Source organism: Ranitomeya variabilis, chromosome 2 (genome assembly GCF_051348905.1).
Source record: "Ranitomeya variabilis isolate aRanVar5 chromosome 2, aRanVar5.hap1, whole genome shotgun sequence".
Taxonomy (NCBI): Eukaryota; Metazoa; Chordata; class Amphibia; order Anura; family Dendrobatidae; genus Ranitomeya; species Ranitomeya variabilis.
In genome coordinates, this window is record NC_135233.1 from 872,266,749 (window position 1) to 872,291,759 (window position 25,011).

Genomic DNA, 25,011 nt, shown 5'->3' on the forward strand with positions numbered 1-25,011 from the left:
GCTTATTCCCCATTTTCTTATCCTGAGCTTTTTTCTTTTCTTGCCCTAGGTGGCGTTTGGGTATGAGAATACCTCGTTACCTTCTTCCTAAGGAGCTAGGATGTTTAACGGCTTCTGCGTACCGTGTTGATGTAAGAAAATCCTGATTCCTACACCTATAGCAAACAACACAAATGCAACCAGACAGAGGATCAAAATACAACGTATCTTGTCCCAGGCTAATTTATCTGTCCTGGGCTCATACTATCATACACTTATCCGTCACCAGGTTTTCGTCAAAGACAGGATCAGAGATTGAACATAGGCGCGGAGGTCTCCCTGAAAGGACGCAACCACGTTGCCCAGTGGGACAGTCACTTCTTCTGTTTCAACACCCTGGGCGGCTTATAGGGCTATTCCCAACTTCCACACACCTTCTATTCACATTCACTCTCATTCAATGCCGTACTCCGTGAGGTGGTCAATTCCTAAGTAGTTCAAGAACCCGAGCTATAGGTATCCTCCTCTACTAGAACTACCCGCTAAAGGACACGACACAGAAAATCTTACGGACAGTGCAGGGCAGATATAAGAGATCTAACAGTGTCTCTTACCTGGCCAGGTTTTTATTCATCTGCCGTCCATTATCCCAGATTCTCTTTTCGTTTGTATTCTGCCGGTGTTCTTGAAGGAGTACACAGACCTCGGGTCCCTGTTCAGGCGCCAGGAAATGTCGGGACCACACTCAGTCGGAGCAGCCTTTGGAAGTGGGGAATCACCAGAAATAATACACAAGACACGTCTCGTATAGTATATCACTGGGAAGCCTTTGAAGCACGCCTGCCTTCAAGGTGCTATCCCCTCTTTATATAGTTGTACAGGTAGTTTCAGTGGTTATACAAGTTTTGCTTGTTTAAACAAAGAGAGAAAAGAGAAGACAAAAAAAACAGTTTCGGCTATGTGATAGTTTCACAACAAACAAAACAGTACAGTTTCGCCTAAGTGGCAGTTTCACAAACAAAAAATAGGATTTCACACTATAGCTAAAATGTCCTTGAATGGACAGGTCAATATTGATCACAAATTCTTTTTGGTTCATTGAGGTAACCATTTTTGTTCCGCTCTTCACAGCTGCCACAACCCGATCGGCTCTGCTACATAGAGGCTATGATCAGATAGTATGATCAGATGTATGTAATAGAATTACTCACTTGCTATGAGTGCCGACCATACTAAAGTCATACAGCAGGGGACATGTCACTTTTAAATTGTTTTGAGCATCCTCTCAATCTTTTTCAGGCCTAATTGACAGGTCCAAAACAATTCTTCTGTTACTGAAACAAAAAACACTGTAAAATACCACGCTATAAAATTGTCATGCTCGCGCCCAGACTGGTTGGCGCGGGCGTGCGGGGGAGTGGCCCCACTGGACCACAGACCAAACTTCCCAGGAAGGGGCGTAACTAAGTAGCTTCCTAGGTGTTCGCTGGAGCCTCTGATGGTGAGGTCAGACTTGTGCAATAGGGAGCTACCAGGTACCACTCCAGGGTGGAGTCTGGTTGTGGCTGCTGATCCCACCGGGGAACGGAACATAGACAAGCAAGCGGGCACGGCTGGCACATAGGCAGGCAGACGGGTACAACAGGAACACTGTCAGGCAGGCGGGCACGGCTGGCTCTCAGGTAGGCAGGCACGGCTGGCTCTCTGGCAGGACTGGTGGACAAGACTGGCACACTGGAAGAACCGGTAGGGACCGGTCTGCAGGCAGGTATGAAGAACGGGTAAGAACCTGTTCAGTCACGAGGACTGAAGCTACTTTCACACTAGCGTTAACTGCAATACGTCGCAAATGCGTCGTTTTGCCGAAAATACGCATCCAGCAAAAGTTCTTGCTGGATACGTTTTTTCGTCATAGACTAACATTAGCGACGCATTTGCGACGCATTGCCAAACGTTGCGTCCGTTTTGCGACGCTTGGGCGTGTGGTAGCGGACCGTCGGGAGAAAAAAACGTTACATGTAACGTTTTTTGCTCCCGACGGTCCGCTTTTTCTGACCACGCATGCGCGGCCGGAACTCCGCCCCCACCTCCCCGCACTTCCCCGCACCTCACAATGGGGCAGCGGATGCGTGGGAAAAATGCATCCTCTGCCCCCGTTGTGCGGCGGAGACCACGCTAGCGTCGGGAACGTCGGCCCGACGCACAGCGACGGGTTTTTCCCGATGCTAGTGTGAAAGTAGCCTTAGGAATAAGTAGAAAAAGACCGCAAGAGCGGATGCAGAGCGAAAGCACAGGAGCTAGAGGCAAGAACAGAAGTGCAGGAGGCGGAGCCAAGAGCAGGAGGCAGAGCCAAGTGCAAAACCGCAGGAGGCGGAGCCAAGTGCTGGAAGCGGAGCCAAGTGCAAACAGGCAGGGGGCGGAGCCAAGAGCTGGAGGCGGAGCCAAGTGCAGATAGGCAGGAGGCGGAGCCAAGAGCTGGCGGCGGAGCAAAGTGCAGGAAAAGTAGAACCGCAAAGAGCGGAGCCAGGTAGAACCGCAAGGAGCGGAGCCAAGTAGAACCGCAAGGAGCGGAGCCAGGTAGAACCGCAAGGAGCGGAGCCAGGTAGAACCGCAAGGAGCGGAGCCAGGTAGAACCGCAAGGAGCGGAGCCAGGTAGAACCGCAAGGAGCGGAGCCAGGTAGAACCGCAAGGAGCGGAGCCAGGTAGAACCGCAAGGAGCGGAGCCAGGTAGAACCGCAAGGAGCGGAGCCAGGTAGAACCGCAAGGAGCGGAGCCAGGTAGAACCGCAAGGAGCGGAGCCAGGTAGAACCGCAAGGAGCGGAGCCAGGTAGAACCGCAAGGAGCGGAGCCGAGCTGCAGGAGAGGTCTCTGCAGCAAAGCTGAGCAGAGCCACAAGGAATGTGGAGAGAAGCTGCAGCAAGGGATAACTGCAACAGCAGAAGATAAGCTGAGAAGAAAGGAGCAGAAACGCAGAAGTGAGGAGCAGAGGTAAAGTAACAAAGGTTCAGAGCAGGCAGAGCTGCAAGAGTGAGGAGTGTAAGCAGACTGAGAATACAAGGAAAGACAACAGGGAAGGAAGCCAAAGACTAGGAGACCGAGGTAAGACTAAGTGCAGACAAGGCAATGGAACAAGACACAAGGACAAAGACACTAGGACCAGGATATACTGCCTCCTGGTGGGCGGACAACAAGACCAAGGAAATAACACAGAAAATCCTCCAGAGAGGGAGAAACTCAGAGAAAGGCCAGGCAAACTCAGAAGCAAGACAGTAACTGAGCTAACACATTGCACAGGCCCAGAACACTGGGTGGAGCTGCACTATATACTGGAGGCCTCTTGACAATTGGTCAGGAACAGATTGGACAGATGCACCTGATTCCTATAAGAACCAGAGAGTTCAGGCGCCGCCCCTCTATACACAGAACAATGAAGCATGCAGAGAGCAGAGACACAGAACATGGAGCTGGCATAAAACAGAAACCACATCATGACCTGGAGCAAGTGGGTAAGATAGTGTGAGAAATGCGAGGCCATGCCGTGATGCCAGCAGAGTTGTTACAGTACCCCCCCCTTTACGGCCCCTCTTCTTCAAGCCTGCCAGAATAACTTGCAGAAGAAGGATGGGAACATACATAGTCCAGGCCAACATGATATCTTCAGGGTAGAAAGCGGCAGGAGTGTCACCAGGTATCTCAAAAAACAAAGTCTCTTTGTGCTCTGCAGGTTTAGCTTCATCAGAAATCTCGGATAGCAAAGTCTCATAGTACCCAATAGGGTTAGTCTTCTCAATGGACTGGACCATTTCCTCAGGGTAGACAAGAAGCAGGGACTTGGAAGCTACCGACTTGTTATCTTAACCAGCCGGCCACATGGAAGCCGAATGAATACTCACAGGATACACCCTCTGCCCGATATCCAGAGACAAACTTTCAGATAGCAGAGATGTTCTAGAGTACTGAACACAGGAAAAATCACTAGAAATGAGTGTGGAGAACAACAGCTCCACCGGGTCAGAGAAAAGTTGAGGAGAACAAACTTCTGTTTTGAAGTCTTCACCAGCCGGCCACAAGGACGCTGAAGGTATAACCATAGGAACCATCTTCTGCCCGTTATCCAGAAGAAATCATCCAAGCGGCGGGGATGTTCCTAGGAACGGATTACAGGTATAGTCGTTGGAGATGTGTGGAGAGATAGTCACCGCCTCCCGATGTTCGGTGACATTAGCACACCTTGACTCGACGACTAAGTGTTTACTGGTATAGTCGCTGGAGATGTGTGGAGACATCGTCACCGTTTCCCCATCTTCGGTGACGTCAGCACACCTTGACTCGACGACTAAGTGTTTACTGGTATAGTCGCTGGAGATGTGTGGAGACATCGTCACCGTTTCCCCATCTTCGGTGACATCAGCACACCTTGACTCGTCGACTAGCAGACCAGCTGAAGAAGATGACACTGCTGAGTGTCTTTGACGCATGGGAACCAGACAGTTCTCAAGACTGGGTAAGTTCAAACCAAGCACTTTACTGGAACCCTTGACCAGAGCGGGTGGTAGAGTCCTTGGCTCAGAATGACCCATGGGCATAACAGACAGCATGTGGAAGACAAACTTCTTCGTGTATAAGGCTCCAACTTGGAGCTGTAGTTGTCCTTGTAGGACTAGACTGTTCTTTAGCAGGGTTCGGCCATTATCAGGCAACGCCCACACCGGGTTCTGGAGCTGTAGAACGGAGACCATACACCGACTCCGTATGACAGGCGGCTTAGACACACCAAAGCTCCCAGAAGGCAGAGAAACAGTCATAGACTTTAGCGGCAGGGAGATATTCTCACCAAGGGCAGTCTCTCCTACTGACCCGAGGTTTTTGAGCTTTAGATCCCCTGGACAGAGGCCATCCAGGTGTTCCTCACAACAGCAGCGACATTGTATGCCCTTCTTATGGCTGATTTCAGGCTGCTGCTTTACCAGCCCACTCTCATCAACCTTCTTAGGCTTCACACGGGTAGCTGCATTAACGGGTAGAGGAACTGGAGGGTCACAGACGGTCATGGCTTGACGTGGGGGTTTCTTCACGGGTTTCGCTCATCTGGAGCGCCTCTCGGATCTAGATGGGGAAGACTTCACAGGAGTGGCAGGACGAGGCTTGTCAAAGACTCTACGGAAGGCCACCAGGAAGGCCCCTAGGTTCATGACGATAGGATCCCCTGCTTCCCAGAGGGGAGTTATCCATATTAGAGCATCTTCGGCCAGGTAGGACATGATGTAACCTGTTGTGAATTTGCTTTTTGCTCCCTCTAGTGGTTACTAGTTTTTTGACTCTGGTTTTTCTGTCATTCCTTTTATCCGCACCTGGGTCGTTACTTAGGGGTGTTGCTATATAAGCTCCCTGGACCTTCAGTTCAATGCCTGGCAACGTAGTTATCAGAGCTAGTCTGCTGTGCTCTTGTCTACTGATCCTGGTTCCAGTTATATCAGCTAAGTCTGCCTTTTGCTTTTTGCTATTTGTTTTGGTTTTGTATTTTTGTCCAGCTTGTTCCAAATCTATATCCTGACCTTTGCTGGAAGCTCTAGGGGGGCTGGTGTTCTCCCCCCGGACCGTTAGACGGTTCGGGGGTTCTTGAATTTCCAGTGTGGATTTTAATAGGGTTTTTGTTGACCATATAAGTTACCTTTCTTTATTCTGCTATCAGTAAGCGGGCCTCTCTGTGCTAAACCTGGTTCATTTCTGTGTTTGTCATTTCCTCTTACCTCACCGTCATTATTTGTGGGGGGCTTCTATCCAGCTTTGGGGTCCCCTTCTCTGGAGGCAAGAAAGGTCTTTGTTTTCCTCTACTAGGGGTAGCTAGATTCTCCGGCTGGCGCGTGTCATCTAGAATCAACGTAGGAATGATCCCCGGCTACTTCTAGTGTTGGCGTTAGGAGTAGATATATGGTCAACCCAGCTACCACTGCCCTATGAGCTGGATTTTTGTATTCTGCAGATTTCCACGTTCCTCTGAGACCCTCGCCATTGGGGTCATAACAGTTTGCCAGGCCAGTATTAAATGTTTAATGCATTGCAGAAGAGGGATTATAAGAAAGAAGATTCTGAGTTTTTTTTTTTTTTTCTTCTTCCCCTTTACCTCAGAGTGGCTATGCTTGCTGCAGACATGAATGTCCAGACCTTGATTACAAGTGTGGACCAGCTGGCTACTCGTGTGCAGGGCATACAAGACTATGTTATCAGAAATCCTAGGTCAGAACCTAAAATACCGATTCCTGAACTGTTTTCCGGAGACAGGTTTAAGTTTAGGAATTTCGTGAATAATTGTAAATTGTTTTTGTCCCTGAGACCCTGTTCATCTGGAGATTCTGCTCAGCAAGTAAAAATTGTTATTTTGTTCTTACGGGGCGACCCTCAGGATTGGGCTTTTTCGCTGGCGCCAGGAGATCCGGCATTGGCTGATCTTGATGCGTTTTTTCTGGCGCTCGGTTTACTTTATGAGGAACCCAATCTTGAGATTCAGGCAGAAAAGGCCTTGCTGGCTATGTCTCAGGGGCAGGACGAGGCTGAAGTGTATTGCCAAAAATTTCGGAAATGGTCCGTGCTGACACATTGGAACGAGTGTGCACTGGCCGCTAATTTTAGAAATGGCCTTTCTGAAGCCATTAAGAATGTTATGGTGGGTTTTCCCATTCCCACAGGTCTGAATGATACTATGGCACTGGCTATTCAAATTGACCGGCGGTTGCGGGAGCGCAAAACCGCAAATTCCCTCATGGTGTTGTCTGAACAGACACCTAATTCGGTGCAATGTGATAGAAAAACCGCAAATTCCCTCATGGTGTTGTCTGAACAGACACCTGATTTAATGCAATGTGATAGAATCCTGACTAGAAATGAGCGGAAAATTCATAGACGCCGGAATGGCTTGTGCTACTACTGTGGTGATTCTACACATGTTATCTCAGCATGCTCTAAACGTATAGCTAAGGTTGTTAGTCCTGTCACCGTTGGTAATTTGCAACCTAAATTTATTCTGTCTGTAACTTTGATTTGCTCACTGTCATCTTATCCTGTCATGGCGTTTGTAGATTCAGGTGCTGCCCTGAGTCTCATGGATCTCTCATTTGCTAAGCGCTGTGGATTTACTCTTGAACCATTAGAAAATCCTATTCCTCTTAGGGGTATTGATGCTACACCATTGGCAGCAAATAAACCGCAGTATTGGACACAGGTTACCATGTGCATGACTCCTGAACACCGCGAGGTGATACGTTTCCTGGTTTTACATAAAATGCATGATTTGGTTGTTTTAGGGCTGCCATGGTTACAGACCCATAATCCAGTCCTGGACTGGAAGGCTATGTCAGTCTCAAGTTGGGGCTGTCGTGGTATTCATGGGGATTCCCTGCCTGTGTCTATTGCTTCTTCTACGCCTTCGGAAGTTCCGGAGTATTTGTCTGATTATCAGGATGTCTTCAGTGAGTCTGAGTCCAGTGCACTGCCTCCTCATAGGGACTGTGACTGTGCTATAGATTTGATCCCAGGCAGTAAATTTCCTAAGGGAAGACTGTTTAATCTGTCGGTACCTGAACATACCGCTATGCGTTCATATATCAAGGAGTCTCTGGAGAAAGGACATATTCGTCCGTCTTCTTCCCCTCTTGGTGCGGGATTCTTTTTTGTGGCAAAAAAGGACGGATCTTTGAGACCTTGTATTGATTATCGACTTTTAAATAAGATCACTGTCAAATTTCAGTATCCTTTACCGCTGTTGTCTGACTTGTTTGCCCGGATTAAGGGTGCCAAGTGGTTCACCAAGATAGACCTTCGTGGTGCGTACAACCTTGTGCGCATTAAGCAAGGTGATGAATGGAAAACCGCATTCAATACGCCCGAAGGTCATTTTGAGTACTTGGTGATGCCTTTTGGGCTCTCCAATGCGCCTTCAGTTTTTCAGTCCTTTATGCATGACATTTTCCGGAAGTATCTGGATAAATTTTTGATTGTTTATCTGGATGATATTTTGGTTTTTTCTGACAATTGGGATTCGCATGTGGAGCAGGTCAGGATGGTCTTTAAAATTTTGCGTGAAAATTCTTTGTTTGTCAAGGGCTCAAAGTGTCTCTTTGGTGTGCAGAAGGTTCCCTTTTTGGGGTTCATTTTTTCCCCTTCTGCTGTGGAGATGGACCCAGTCAAGGTCCGAGCTATTCTTGATTGGACTCAGCCCTCGTCAGTTAAGAGTCTTCAGAAGTTCTTGGGCTTCGCTAACTTCTACCGTCGTTTTATCGCTAATTTTTCTAGCATTGTGAAACCTTTGACGGATATGACCAAGAAGGGCTCCGATGTAGCTAACTGGGCTCCTGCTGCCGTGGAGGCTTTCCAGGAGTTGAAACGCCGGTTTACTTCGGCGCCTGTTTTGTGCCAGCCTGACGTCTCACTTCCCTTTCAGGTTGAGGTGGATGCTTCGGAGATTGGGGCAGGGGCCGTTTTGTCGCAGAGAGGCCCTGGTTGCTCTGTTATGAAACCTTGTGCCTTTTTCTCTAGGAAGTTTTCGCCTGCCGAGCGAAATTATGATGTGGGCAATCGGGAGTTGTTGGCCATGAAATGGGCATTTGAGGAGTGGCGTCATTGGCTCGAGGGTGCTAAGCATCGTGTGGTGGTCTTGACTGATCACAAAAATCTGATGTATCTCGAGTCTGCTAAACGCCTTAATCCGAGACAGGCCCGCTGGTCATTGTTTTTCTCCCGCTTTGATTTTGTTGTCTCGTATTTACCAGGTTCAAAGAATGTGAAGGCCGATGCTCTTTCTAGGAGCTTTGTGCCTGATGCTCCTGGAGTCGCTGATCCTGTTGGTATTCTTAAAGATGGAGTTATCTTGTCAGCTATTTCTCCGGATCTGCGACGTGTGTTGCAGAGATTTCAGGCTGATAGGCCTGAGTCTTGTCCACCTGACAGACTGTTTGTCCCGGATAAGTGGACCAGCAGAGTCATTTCCGAGGTTCATTCCTCGGTGTTGGCAGGTCACCCGGGAATTTTTGGCACCAGAGATCTGGTGGCCAGGTCCTTTTGGTGGCCTTCCTTGTCAAGGGATGTGCGGTCATTTGTGCAGTCCTGTGGGACTTGTGCTCGAGCTAAGCCTTGCTGTTCTCGTGCCAGCGGTTTGCTCTTGCCCTTGCCTGTCCCGAAGAGACCTTGGACACATATCTCCATGGATTTCATTTCTGATCTTCCGCTATCTCAGGGCATGTCTGTTATCTGGGTGATATGTGATCGCTTCTCCAAGATGGTCCATTTGGTTCCTTTGCCTAAGCTGCCTTCCTCTTCCGATCTGGTTCCTGTGTTTTTCCAGAACGTGGTTCGTTTGCACGGCATCCCTGAGAATATTGTGTCAGACAGAGGATCCCAGTTCGTTTCCAGGTTCTGGCGATCCTTTTGTAGTAGGATGGGCATTGATTTGTCGTTTTCGTCTGCTTTCCATCCTCAGACTAATGGACAGACGGAGCGAACCAATCAGACTTTGGAGGCTTATTTGAGGTGTTTTGTCTCTGCTGATCAGGACGATTGGGTGACATTCTTGCCGTTGGCTGAGTTTGCCCTTAATAATCGGGCTAGTTCCGCCACCTTGGTTTCGCCTTTTTTCTGCAACTCTGGTTTCCATCCTCGCTTTTCTTCGGGTCATGTGGAGCCTTCTGACTGTCCTGGGGTGGATTCTGTGGTGGATAGGTTGCAGCAGATCTGGAATCATGTGGTGGACAACTTGAAGTTGTCACAGGAGAAGGCTCAGCGCTTTGCCAACCGCCGCCGCGGTGTGGGTCCCCGACTACGCGTTGGGGATTTGGTATGGCTTTCTTCCCGCTTTGTTCCTATGAAGGTCTCCTCTCCCAAATTTAAACCTCGTTTTATTGGGCCTTACAAGATATTGGAAATCCTTAATCCTGTATCTTTTCGTCTGGATCTTCCTGTGTCGTTTGCTATTCACAATGTATTTCATAGGTCCTTGTTGCGGCGGTACATTGTGCCTGTAGTTCCTTCTGCTGAGCCTCCTGCTCCGGTGTTGGTTGAGGGCGAGTTGGAGTACGTGGTGGAGAAGATCTTGGATTCTCGCCTCTCCAGGCGGAGGCTTCAGTACCTGGTCAAGTGGAAGGGCTATGGTCAGGAGGATAATTCCTGGGTGGTCGCCTCTGATGTTCATGCGGCCGATTTAGTTCGTGCCTTTCATGCCGCTCATCCTGATCGCCCTGGTGGTCGTGGTGAGGGTTCGGTGACCCCTCACTAAGGGGGGGGTACTGTTGTGAATTTGCTTTTTGCTCCCTCTAGTGGTTACTAGTTTTTTGACTCTGGTTTTTCTGTCATTCCTTTTATCCGCACCTGGGTCGTTAGTTAGGGGTGTTGCTATATAAGCTCCCTGGACCTTCAGTTCAATGCCTGGCAACGTAGTTATCAGAGCTAGTCTGCTGTGCTCTTGTCTACTGATCCTGGTTCCAGTTATATCAGCTAAGTCTGCCTTTTGCTTTTTGCTATTTGTTTTGGTTTTGTATTTTTGTCCAGCTTGTTCCAAATCTATATCCTGACCTTTGCTGGAAGCTCTAGGGGGCTGGTGTTCTCCCCCCGGACCGTTAGACGGTTCGGGGGTTCTTGAATTTCCAGTGTGGATTTTAATAGGGTTTTTGTTGACCATATAAGTTACCTTTCTTTATTCTGCTATCAGTAAGCGGGCCTCTCTGTGCTAAACCTGGTTCATTTCTGTGTTTGTCATTTCCTCTTACCTCACCGTCATTATTTGTGGGGGGCTTCTATCCAGCTTTGGGGTCCCCTTCTCTGGAGGCAAGAAAGGTCTTTGTTTTCCTCTACTAGGGGTAGCTAGATTCTCCGGCTGGCGCGTGTCATCTAGAATCAACGTAGGAATGATCCCCGGCTACTTCTAGTGTTGGCGTTAGGAGTAGATATATGGTCAACCCAGCTACCACTGCCCTATGAGCTGGATTTTTGTATTCTGCAGATTTCCACGTTCCTCTGAGACCCTCGCCATTGGGGTCATAACAGTAACCCACCTTGACCCAGTCAGAGGGAAAACAAGCTGCATTCTGCAGGATGTAGCGTAAGCACTGTTTCAGGAACCCCTGACATTCTTCAGGATTCCCATAGAACCTAGGTGGGTCAGCTGGGTAGTGCTCCTCCTCATAGGCCTGAAGTTGCTTGAAGAGAGCATTAGAGACAATAATTGGGTCAGAGGTCTCTTCAATCTGAACCACCCTTGTGATAGAAATATATATATCATGTAGATCTCACTTGCATGTATACTCCTCTATAATCAAATATATACTTATATACTCTTATACTCACAGCTAATATATACATTATAATAAATGGTTTAAAATGGCTGACAAACTGATATAAGCCAGACAGATTGTATGGGGTTTTTCCATCTTAAAAACAGGAACTCGGGTCAGATGTCTGAAATAATGCCTAGAATATAGCTGAATCTTGCTGAAACGGCAGACCAACAGTGTCACATGTCTCCACTTTGTCCTAGACACAGAACTCAAGTTTAGTTGCTTAATCCGCTGTCATATGAGCATTAGTCACAATATTCCATATATGTTTAGATAACCAATGACAGAGGAGCTAGACAATATGGTAATTAACTAACCACCCCTGACAACCCCTAACCACTCCTTTCTATGTGAAAATATAAAACTATGTATGTACAATAAAGTTTCAGTATTGATGGAATGTTGTTCTGTCACAGTTGTGTACAGTCCATTCTTGATGAGCGCTCAAAATACTCAGTCTTATTGGGAGCGGCCACAGCACACACAGGGATATATTTATCCAACCCTAATATTTCCATAACAGAATGGCCCCCAACAGCGAGGCATGGATGAAACGCACACGTGGACCCACTACTGACCGGAGATACGGAAGTTGTAGCCGTGGCCTTGGCACAGGGGCAGGAGACTGCGCAGCTCCATAAGTAAGGTAAGAAAATGTTATCATCTTACCTGAAAGTCCCCTGTGCCCAGTCCTTGTCTATGCCTCTTGCCGGTCAGGTGTGGTCATCAAATTCCCAGGTAGTGTAAAAAATCCATAGCCACGAATCCACCCTGGGAGGTGTCTGCTGTGGACCGTATATGTGTTTGTGTAAAATCCGAGAGAAGAAGGAAAAAGTGACTTTTGTTTGTGGTTGCTGGGAAACAGACCGCAGGAGGTCGAATCGCTCGATAAGTTATTGCAGGATTCCCGTGCATAGGAGGAACAGGTAGAGTTCCGGAGCAGGTGGCTCCAGGTTCCAGGCACGGGTAGTGATAACTTAGAGAGGGCTACTGCAGATTCCCGTAGTGCCGGCGATCCAGTCAGGACGTCCGGACCGGGGTGGTAGATTTCCCGCTTGTTGTGCTTCTCAGGCACTCAGGCGGCCCGGGCGCAGGTGCGTCCAGTGCGATTGGCAATAGTCTGTTCCCAGCGCAACCTGCATGTGTCACAGAATTTAAAAGGGCATCTCTCGGATTGTCTATCTGTTTCTGTCTGTCAAGTGTTGCTTCTTTAAGAAGCAGAAATAGTTCTCTTAAACTTCCTCTTTTTTCAGCTGAAGCAGAGATGCATTGTAAATCAAACTGTCACATCTGTTTTTTTTTTCTGACTGTTTTCAGCTGCAATGCTGGCTATGTGTAGTTTTTTTGTGAAGAAGTGAAATTTAAATTGTATCTATCATTTTTGATGTGACGTAAGTGTTTTCAGATACGTGATTTTAGTGACATTTGATATTATTGCAATGGCATACGGAATAAAAAGAGGTGGTGTGTCTCTGACTGCATTTGAGCGCAGAGATTCTAAAAAAAAAAAAAGAAGAGAAAAGCCGTTTTCATTTTTAATTTTTTTTACTCTCTTAAAGGGTCTTTTTCTTTTTTGCGGCATTTTAAACTTTTTTAATTAAGTTTTCCTCAATCTTCAATCTCTTTACCTTTTTACTTTTTTTTGGGAAAAAGTTTTTTTCCTTCCCTCTTGTATCAAAGTTTTGAGTTTTTGGTTGTGAACTAAGTTTTTGACGGTTTTTCTTATCGTTTTGGGTTTTTCTTAGAGTTTTATATACTCATTTTTAGAAGGTTTTTTTTAGTACTGTTTTCTTTTTTTTTTCATTTTTGTGTGTTTTTCATTTTTTTTTTGCTTTTACCATGGGGAATAAAGTGGCCGAGCAACAGGAAAGTCTTTTTACTTCCTTATGAGAAAACAGCCCCTAGATAGTGGCAGCACACGAAGGTGTTAAGTATGTGAAGATTTTGGAAGGTATAAAGTACGTGAAATTCATTAGAATGGCAGATTTCAAGCTGCGGAGTGGCATGACGTAGAAGGAAAAATAAGGGAAGTTAGCTGATGTTAGATTGCTGAATACTAATACATGGTATGAAGTAGCAGCAGAGCTTACATCGTTTAGGTGGTACAGAAAGTTATGTGAGCAAACCAGGAAGTGATTTTTGTGGGTATGAGACAGGAGAATCTGCGCGGTAGGTAGTTATTTTTGCACAGTATGTGGCGCACCCCGTCTCTCCCTACAGGGAGAAGGCATAATTGCTCCTCTCTATTATTCTTGTTGTTCTCCTCTATCCTCTTTCTTTTTTTCTCTGTCAGTCTTTTCTCTCCGCATTCTCTCTTTCCTTTCCTCTCCTCTTCCTCCACATTCTCTCTCTCTCTCCCCTCCTACTATTCCTTTGTCTCACTCCTCAACCCCTCCCCCTTCTTCCTCTTTTTCCCTCCTTGTTGCCGGCTGGGCCAACGCCCAATTCAAACAATATGGTGCTTACAGCACAAGGTTCCCCTTCCATGTCCCTGGCACAGTCTAGCCATTGCCATTTGTGATATCGGGGAAAGAAGGTGAAAGCCCCCCCTACAGTGGGCAGCCCTAGACACATCAGGTAGCAGACAGCTCAGCCCTGGGTGCAGAGCGGGGAGGAATGATATCAGAACGAGCTCACTGACAGATCCTCCGTTACCTCATTTCACAGTCAATAATATTGTAACCCTTAAAGTTTTACATGAACTTTGATATCACCATGTATTGATAATGTACAACTTCAGCACCGGTCAGAGCTGCCTACATTCACACCAACATAGAACTATAAGCCTAATCCATCATAGCTTCAGCAAGGGGGGAGACATCCTCACATAAAAAAGCAACTTCTAAGTCCAAAATCAGCCAGTGTATGACCCCAGTACAAGCCATCACAACTATTCCTCTGATGAAGATGAAGAGGGAACATCATACATGCTGTCCAGTACTAGAAAGGAAACCCACAGGCACCAAGAATGCAAGGGCAGATAGAGGCACCACCATTACACTATGTGCACTGCACTTCAAGTCAGGTGACAATCTTCCAGACCCAGGGATGCATCCCATGCCATTTTACCGAAGAGAGTAGCAGAAGCAGCAAACATATGCAGCCAGCTGGAATGATCTCTGGGCCATGAATGAAAATAGAAGCAGGTGATGCACTCTGGCCAATCATGAAGGAACAATTCAAACTTCCAGCAGAATCAGACGTACACGCTTGGGAGTCAGGGCCACAGCTAATTGAACAGCTCAGAGAGTGGGCCAAAGGCAGATTGGCAGGACAAGCCAAAACCAAGAGCCAAGATAAGACAGAGTCTGTAAAGAAGTTTCATGGCAGAGTAATGCAAGTATTCCAAGACTTGGGCTTCACCATTCAAGACCAGATACACAGGCAAATGTTGGCACAGGTCTTTGTGCATGGACTGAGACAGCCAATCAGGAAACCACTGATAGTGGCTAGGCCTAGGAACAGGTCAATAGCAGTGGACTGACCCAGAAAAAATGTTTTATGTGCGCCTAGGAGACTGTTTATTGCCGATTGTCACCAAAACTGCCACCATTATAGCACCACAAAAGAGTGCAAAGAAGGAAAAGGGTGCCGTGCTGCTGAGAACACCAGAAGGGAAGCCAGAGGTGAAGACGCTGCAAAGTGCCGATCAACACACCGGAAGAACCGCTGCAGACTCCAGAGAGGAGACACCGACCTCAATAAGGTTAGCAAAGGGGAGAAGCTATGTCAGACCAGGGGTAAGAAGTGACGGCAGATGCAGCCGCAGCCCCTGTAATGCCCCAAGACCTTGGGTTGGATGCAGCCGCCGGTCTCATGGCACCCCCGGGCCTCGCCACGAATGCACCTGCAGGCCATGTCTTACCACCGCAGCTTCAATCAGCAGGCTGGACCCCGCTGCCGCTACAGTACCCATCATGCCGTTGTCCACAGTAGCCAAAGGGACCGAGTCCCAACCAGGATTGCAGAGGACGGCCCCTCTCATGGTGACTACTGACCTGGAAGCGCAACCACCCTACAAAGACAGAAGAAGTGTCAAGTGTTACATCTGTGGCAAGTTTGTCCATTACCAGAACCAGTGCAAAGCACCCACGCCCCCGAAGAGACTGGACCCATGCAAACCAAGAGTTGGTCCAGAGAAACAGGTCAAGGAAGAAGTGCAGAAAGCAGTGAAGTACCCCATCCAAAGGACAGGGGCAAGCAAGCCAGGTTCGCAAGACACTACACTCATGACATGTAAAACTTCATCTGCAAGACCAATACCTCAAATTACCCTTAAAATGGATGGCGTTGTCAGATCCAACGTGGTGCAGCCAGAAGTGTGATGACACCTGTGGAACTCGCTGATCCCACCTGCCTATCAGAATCCTCTGTGTCTCGCATGAGCATTGATGGTCAAGTCAGACATTCTCAGCTTACAAAGCCACTGAGCGTGTGCACTCAGTCAGGACACTCTATCCTGTCCCAGTTTGTGGTGTAAAGGACCTGCCACTCAACCTGCTGGGAGCGAACCTACTGCAGAAGCTGAAGGCAACCACAGTGTTCCAGGAAGATGGGACAGTGACACTTTCTTCATCCCTGACCCGAGAAGAGTCATGCTGGCGGCCCTACAAGAACATTTAAACAATCGATGAGGCCTACCCAAGGAGGTACTGGATGTAGTACCAGAAAGTCTATGGTCTAAGGGACCCCAGCACATGAGAAAACCTCAAGTTGCCCCAGTACGGGTGTCACTCAAGCCATGTACCCCACACCCTCGTAAGGCCCAGGCCAGGCCTAGAGTCAAGCTGCCTCTGACCAACTGAAGGTCTACCTGGAAATAGGAATCATTGCTCCTGCACATCGCCTTGCAATACCCTGCTTTTTCCCGTCAAGAAAAAGACTGTAAAAGGAGAGTCAGCCAAGTTCAGAATGGTATATGACCTGAGAGCTGTGAATGACGCCACAGTGTTTGAAACTGCAATTATGCCGAATCCGCACACTCTGCTCTCAAATGTGCCTGCCACAGCAAAAGTGTTCACAGTGAACAACCTGGCTAATGTTTTCTTCAGTGTTCCCCTTCATCCGGAAGACCAGTTCCTGTTTGCCTTAATGCACCAGGGGGGACACCACACATGGACAGTGATGCCACAGTGGGCCCAGAACAGCCCTCCACAGTTCACCAAAGCAATGTCCACAGTCCTCACCAACTGGGTCGCAGAACATGCAGAAGTAACCCTGCTACAATACATGGACAATCTACTTCTTTGTGCAATTGACTTTGACACGTGTAAAACCCATTCCTTGTATCTCCTACTCTACCTGGCGGAGCAGCACTGCAAGATCTCAAAGAACAAAGTCCAGTGGTGTCTGAAGCAAGTTACGTTCCAGAGACACTGTATTGCTCACCAGGCGAAACACCTGACAGATGACCGGAAGACCACAGTGGAGAAGATGGTTCTACAGGCTTTCCTTGGCCCCGTTCCTCCTGACTGATGCAGCCTTCAGCTCGTTCAAGAAGTTAAAAGGCACAGTAGTCTCAGCGCCAGCACTAGGCCCATCTGACTACGAGAAGCCATTCCGTCTCTACTTGATGAGAAAAGAAGGCCTTGCTACTGGAGTCCTGACACAGCTTCAGGGGGGAAAGCAGAGACTTTCGGACTACTTTTCAGCTTGCCTGGATCCAGTTGCAAGGGAAGCCTCTTCCTCCCGCATGAGAGCAGCAGTTGCAGCACACGCCCTCCTGGACAGGACTACTGACATCAGTGGAAAAACCATTGGAAATCATGGCTCTGCATGACATCTCAGCAATCCTCAACCAAACCCTGCCAAAACATCTCTCCACCGCCAGGCATCTTCGCCTCCAGTGCTGCCCGACAATGTCACCATCTCCAGATGCACAGTCCTCAACCCGTCCACTCTACTCCCACTCCCAAGGGGGGATACAGATATGGACCTTCAGATAAAAAGTCTGCTTCAGCATCATGCAACAGGAAACAGCAGGACTACCCAAGGTGGCAGAAGAGCCACTGACCAACCCAGAGTTGATCCTCTATGTGGATGGCTCCAGATTCACAGATGATGAAGGAAGATTCCACACGGGATGTGCAGTGACCAGCAATCAAGAGATCCTGTGGTCCAGAAGTCTGCCGCCCAGTCTGCCAGCCCAGGAAGCAGAACTGATAGCGCTGATGAAGGCCTACCAGATGGCAGAAGACAAGACTGAGAAAATGTATACCGATTCAAGGTACTTGCATGGCATAGCACACGACTTCGGACCCATCTGGGCTGCAAGGGACTTCATCACAGCAAGCGGAACAACCGTGAAGCATCAATGGAGCCATTAAGGACCTGCTGAACACACTTCAACTTCCAAAAGTGGTGACAATACTAAAAGTTAAAGCGCATGGAAAACTAAGCACAGTAGAGGCACGAGGCAACAACATGGTCGATATGAAAACACAAAAAAAGCACAGTAAAACCAAAACCACTCTGTTGCAAAAAAATCACAGTGGACAGCAAGTGCTAGTAAAAAGATGGAAAAAACAGGGTATTTGGTTGATACGTTTTTTGCAAAAAATGTATATTAAGCCGCTGTACCAATCGCCAAGGTATACCCATATCACAGCAGTCCTAACTAATGAATGTAATCCCTATCTGATGTATTTAAAACCTGGTCATATGTACAATACCTGTATGAGCAGGATTCAGAAAAGGAATGTCCATGTGGACACGTTGGACAAAACGGCTCCTGTGCGCACAGCTCAAAAAAAGAGGGGTGGAGGCCTCCCCAGTCTTGTAGAAACAAGAAAACAATTATGTAGAACCAGAACACATGAGCTGCGCGCACAGTGAACAAGCCAGTAAAGACATGTTCACACCACCAAGAGACTTGAAAACACAAAAAAAGCACAGTAAAACCAAAACCACTCTGTTGCAAAAAAATCACAGTGGACAGCAAGTGCTAGTAAAAAGATGGAAAAAACAGGGTATTTGGTTGATACGTTTTTTGCAAAAAATGTATATTAAGCCGCTGTACCAATCGCCAAGGTATACCCATAACACAGCAGTCCTAACTAATGAATGTAATCCCTATCTGATGTATTTAAAACCTGGTCATATGTACAATACCTGTATGAGCAGGATTCAGAAAAGGAATGTCCATGTGGACACGTTGGACAAAACGGCTCCTGTGCGCACAGCTCAAAAAAAGAGGGGTGGAGGCCTCCCCAGTCTTGTAGAAACAAGAAACCAATTATGTAGAACCAGAACACATGAGCTGCGCGCACAGTGAACAAGCCAGTAAAGACATGTTCACACCACCAAGAGACTTGAAAACACAAAAAAAGCACAGTAAAACCAAAACCACTCTGTTGCAAAAAAATCACAGTGGACAGCAAGTGCTAGTAAAAAGATGGAAAAAACAGGGTATTTGGTTGATACGTTTTTTGCAAAAAATGTATATTAAGCCGCTGTACCAATCGCCAAGGTATACCCATATCACAGCAGTCCTAACTAATGAATGTAATCCCTATCTGATGTATTTAAAACCTGATCATATGTACAATACCTGTATGAGCAGGATTCAGAAAAGGAATGTCCATGTGGACACGTTGGACAAAACGGCTCCTGTGCGCACAGCTCAAAAAAAGAGGGGTGGAGGCCTCCCCAGTCTTGTAGAAACAAGAAAACAATTATGTAGAACCAGAACACATGAGCTGCGCGCACAGTGAACAAGCCAGTAAAGACATGTTCACACCACCAAGAGACTTGAAAACACAAAAAAAGCACAGTAAAACCAAAACCACTCTGTTGCAAAAAAATCACAGTGGACAGCAAGTGCTAGTAAAAAGATGGAAAAAACAGGGTATTTGGTTGATACGTTTTTTGCAAAAAATGTATATTAAGCCGCTGTACCAATCGCCAAGGTATACCCATATCACAGCAGTCCTAACTAATGAATGTAATCCCTATCTGATGTATTTAAAACCTGGTCATATGTACAATACCTGTATGAGCAGGATTCAGAAAAGGAATGTCCATGTGGACACGTTGGACAAAACGGCTCCTGTGCGCACAGCTCAAAAAAAGAGGGGTGGAGGCCTCCCCAGTCTTGTAGAAACAAGAAAACAATTATGTAGAACCAGAACACATGAGCTGCGCGCACAGTGAACAAGCCAGTAAAGACATGTTCACACCACCAAGAGACTTGAAAACACAAAAAAAGCACAGTAAAACCAAAACCACTCTGTTGCAAAAAAATCACAGTGGACAGCAAGTGCTAGTAAAAAGATGGAAAAAACAGGGTATTTGGTTGATACGTTTTTTGCAAAAAATGTATATTAAGCCGCTGTACCAATCGCCAAGGTATTGGTGATTTTTTTGCAACAGAGTGGTTTTGGTTTTACTGTGCTTTTTTTGTGTTTTCAAGTCTCTTGGTGGTGTGAACATGTCTTTACTGGCTTGTTCACTGTGCGCGCAGCTCATGTGTTCTGGTTCTACATAATTGTTTTCTTGTTTCTACAAGACTGGGGAGGCCTCCACCCCTCTTTTTTTGAGCTGTGCGCACAGGAGCCGTTTTGTCCAACGTGTCCACATGGACATTCCTTTTCTGAATCCTGCTCATACAGGTATTGTACATATGACCAGGTTTTAAATACATCAGATAGGGATTACATTCATTAGTTAGGACTGCTGTGATATGGGTATACCTTGGCGATTGGTACAGCGGCTTAATATACATTTTTTGCAAAAAACGTATCAACCAAATACCCTGTTTTTTCCATCTTTTTACTAGCACTTGCTGTCCACTGTGATTTTTTTGCAACAGAGTGGTTTTGGTTTTACTGTGCTTTTTTTGTGTTTTCAAGTCTCTTGGTGGTGTGAACATGTCTTTACTGGCTTGTTCACTGTGCGCGCAGCTCATGTGTTCTGGTTCTACATAATTGTTTTCTTGTTTCTACAAGACTGGGGAGGCCTCCACCCCTCTTTTTTTGAGCTGTGCGCACAGGAGCCGTTTTGTCCAACGTGTCCACATGGACATTCCTTTTCTGAATCCTGCTCATACAGGTATTGTACATATGACCAGGTTTTAAATACATCAGATAGGGATTACATTCATTAGTTAGGACTGCTGTGATATGGGTATACCTTGGCGATTGGTACAGCGGCTTAATATACATTTTTTGCAAAAAACGTATCAACCAAATACCCTGTTTTTTCCATCTTTTTACTAGCACTTGCTGTCCACTGTGATTTTTTTGCAACAGAGTGGTTTTGGTTTTACTGTGCTTTTTTTGTGTTTTCAAGTCTCTTGGTGGTGTGAACATGTCTTTACTGGCTTGTTCACTGTGCGCGCAGCTCATGTGTTCTGGTTCTACATAATTGTTTTCTTGTTTCTACAAGACTGGGGAGGCCTCCACCCCTCTTTTTTTGAGCTGTGCGCACAGGAGCCGTTTTGTCCAACGTGTCCACATGGACATTCCTTTTCTGAATCCTGCTCATACAGGTATTGTACATATGACCAGGTTTTAAATACATCAGATAGGGATTACATTCATTAGTTAGGACTGCTGTGATATGGGTATACCTTGGCGATTGGTACAGCGGCTTAATATACATTTTTTGCAAAAAACGTATCAACCAAATACCCTGTTTTTTCCATCTTTTTACTAGCACTTGCTGTCCACTGTGATTTTTTTGCAACAGAGTGGTTTTGGTTTTACTGTGCTTTTTTTGTGTTTTCAAGTCTCTTGGTGGTGTGAACATGTCTTTACTGGCTTGTTCACTGTGCGCGCAGCTCATGTGTTCTGGTTCTACATAATTGTTTTCTTGTTTCTACAAGACTGGGGAGGCCTCCACCCCTCTTTTTTTGAGCTGTGCGCACAGGAGCCGTTTTGTCCAACGTGTCCACATGGACATTCCTTTTCTGAATCCTGCTCATACAGGTATTGTACATATGACCAGGTTTTAAATACATCAGATAGGGATTACATTCATTAGTTAGGACTGCTGTGATATGGGTATACCTTGGCGATTGGTACAGCGGCTTAATATACATTTTTTGCAAAAAACGTATCAACCAAATACCCTGTTTTTTCCATCTTTTTACTAGCACTTGCTGTCCACTGTGATTTTTTTGCAACAGAGTGGTTTTGGTTTTACTGTGCTTTTTTTGTGTTTTCAAGTCTCTTGGTGGTGTGAACATGTCTTTACTGGCTTGTTCACTGTGCGCGCAGCTCATGTGTTCTGGTTCTACATAATTGTTTTCTTGTTTCTACAAGACTGGGGAGGCCTCCACCCCTCTTTTTTTGAGCTGTGCGCACAGGAGCCGTTTTGTCCAACGTGTCCACATGGACATTCCTTTTCTGAATCCTGCTCATACAGGTATTGTACATATGACCAGGTTTTAAATACATCAGATAGGGATTACATTCATTAGTTAGGACTGCTGTGATATGGGTATACCTTGGCGATTGGTACAGCGGCTTAATATACATTTTTTGCAAAAAACGTATCAACCAAATACCCTGTTTTTTCCATCTTTTTACTAGCACTTGCTGTCCACTGTGATTTTTTTGCAACAGAGTGGTTTTGGTTTTACTGTGCTTTTTTTGTGTTTTCAAGTCTCTTGGTGGTGTGAACATGTCTTTACTGGCTTGTTCACTGTGCGCGCAGCTCATGTGTTCTGGTTCTACATAATTGTTTTCTTGTTTCTACAAGACTGGGGAGGCCTCCACCCCTCTTTTTTTGAGCTGTGCGCACAGGAGCCGTTTTGTCCAACGTGTCCACATGGACATTCCTTTTCTGAATCCTGCTCATACAGGTATTGTACATATGACCAGGTTTTAAATACATCAGATAGGGATTACATTCATTAGTTAGGACTGCTGTGATATGGGTATACCTTGGTGATTGGTACAGCGGCTTAATATACATTTTTTGCAAAAAACGTATCAACCAAATACCCTGTTTTTTCCATCTTTTTACTAGCACTTGCTGTCCACTGTGATTTTTTTGCAACAGAGTGGTTTTGGTTTTACTGTGCTTTTTTTGTGTTTTCAAGTCTCTTGGTGGTGTGAACATGTCTTTACTGGCTTGTTCACTGTGCGCGCAGCTCATGTGTTCTGGTTCAACATGGTCGATATGGCAGCCAAAGAAGCAGTCAAGGGAAGACAATATGGAAAAGTGGAAGAGGTCGTAGAGCCGGACGGCTACATGACGACTGAAGACAAGAAACCTGACCAAATGACGTCCTGTGATCTGCTCAAAAAGCTGCAAGAGCAAGCCCCAAAGGACAAGAAGGAATGCTGGATGCAGAAGAGAGCAGCACATGAAGAAGGAAGGGTATACTCAATGGACTACAAACCCTGTTTACCCCGAAGCATGTACCTTATCGTGGTCCAGTGGGCACATGGGCCCACACACAGATTAAAGGCACAGATGAATGATCCGATTGGTGCTTACTGGTTTGCCCCAGAAATCTCCACCCTAACAGCCAAGTTCATAAACAGCTGTCTGACCTGTGGCCAATGCAACCCTGGAAGAATGTAGAACGTTCCCATACATCATCTTGCCAGACCACCGTACCCCTCCCAGAGGATCCAGATAGACCACATCCAAATTCCGCCAAGTGGAGGATTCGAATATGCCCTTGTGGTCGTGGACATGTTCTCAGGATGACAGCCAGAAGCTTTCCCAGTGAGGAATCAGTCAGCAAAGACTACTGTAAAGAAGCTACTCTCAGAGACGACATATGCAGCTATGGGGTCCCAGAAGTGATAGAGAGTGACCAGGGACCCGCATTCACAGCAAACCTCACACGAGAGATCTAGTCAGCAGTAGGGTCAGACTTAGGCCTACACACTCCCAATCACACTACTCAGTGTTAGGCACACTCCCAGAGGCCCAGAAAAGCTGTCATTATATGAAATTTTGTTTGTGTCTAGTCCCAGGTTAGGGGTATCCTTTCCCTCAGCAGCTGACTATGCAATATGATACTTTGTCTGCTTATGTAATTGAACTCACCAAGAAACTTGCTAACATCCATTCTCGAGTTTTTTTCTTCATTGCCAGATCCAGATTCGGTGTCCGGTATGCACTCCTAGAAGCCAGGAGACTGGGAGTTGGTGGAAAAAAGTTTGTAAGGAGAACACCACTCGATCCCAGATTTGATGGTCCTGTTCAAGTGCTGCTGATGACACCAAACTCTGCGAAACTGGAGGGAAGACCCGCTTGGATCCACTCATCGCATCGCAAGAAAGCTCCCCTGCCAGAAGATGACACCCAAGCCAGAATTATGTTGCGGCCTGACCGAAAGGATGACCTACCTGATAAAGACTACACATCGCTCACTACACATGCTATTGACTAAGAGACTGATTGCAACGAACCCCCGTTAGGGACAGATCTCCTGACCGCCCATTTGCGAAAAGTCTGTACGGAGTGGGGCACAGGCGTTAGGCTTGTGTCAGTTCGCCGACAGCACAAAAGAGTTGCAGCGCTTTGGGACAGGAGGCTAGGATTAGGGTAAGTGATATCTAAGGGGGGCTTGTGATAGAAATATATATATCATGTAGATCTCACTTGCATGTATACTCCTCTATAATCAAATATATACTTATATACTCTTATACTCACAGCTAATATATACATTATAATAAATGGTTTAAAATGGCTGACAAACTGATATAAGCCAGACAGATTGTATGGGGTTTTTCCATCTTAAAAACAGGAACTCGGGTCAGATGTCTGAAATAATGCCTAGAATATAGCTGAATCTTGCTGAAACGGCAGACCAACAGTGTCACATGTCTCCACTTTGTCCTAGACACAGAACTCAAGTTTAGTTGCTTAATCCGCTGTCATATGAGCATTAGTCACAATATTCCATATATGTTTAGATAACCAATGACAGAGGAGCTAGACAATATGGTAATTAACTAACCACCCCTGACAACCCCTAACCACTCCTTTCTATGTGAAAATATAAAACTATGTATGTAGAATAAAGTTTCAGTATTGATGGAATGTTGTTCTGTCACAGTTGTGTACAGTCCATTCTTGATGAGCGCTCAAAATACTCAGTCTTATTGGGAGCGGCCACAGCACACACAGGGATATATTTATCCAACCCTAATATTTCCATAACAGAATGGCCCCCAACAGCGAGGCATGGATGAAACGCACACGTGGACCCACTACTGACCGGAGATACGAAAGTTGTAGCCGTGGCCTTGGCACAGGGGCAGGAGACTGCGCAGCTCCATAAGTAAGGTAAGAAAATGTTATCATCTTACCTGAAAGTCCCCTGTGCCCAGTCCTTGTCTATGCCTCTTGCCGGTCAGGTGTGGTCATCAAATTCGCAGGTAGTGTAAAAAATCCATAGCCACGAATCCACCCTGGGAGGTGTCTGCTGTGGACCGTGTATGTGTTTGTGTAAAATCCGAGAGAAGAAGGAAAAAGTGACTTTTGTTTGTGGTTGCTGGGAAACAGACCGCAGGAGGTCGAATCGCTCGATAAGTTATTGCAGGATTCCCGTGCATAGGAGGAACAGGTAGAGTTCCGGAGCAGGTGGCTCCAGGTTCCAGGCACGGGTAGTGATAACTTAGAGAGGGCTACTGCAGATTCCCGTAGTGCCGGCGATCCAGTCAGGACGTCCGGACCGGGGTGGTAGATTTCCCGCTTGTTGTGCTTCTCAGGCACTCAGGCGGCCCGGGCGCAGGTGCGTCCA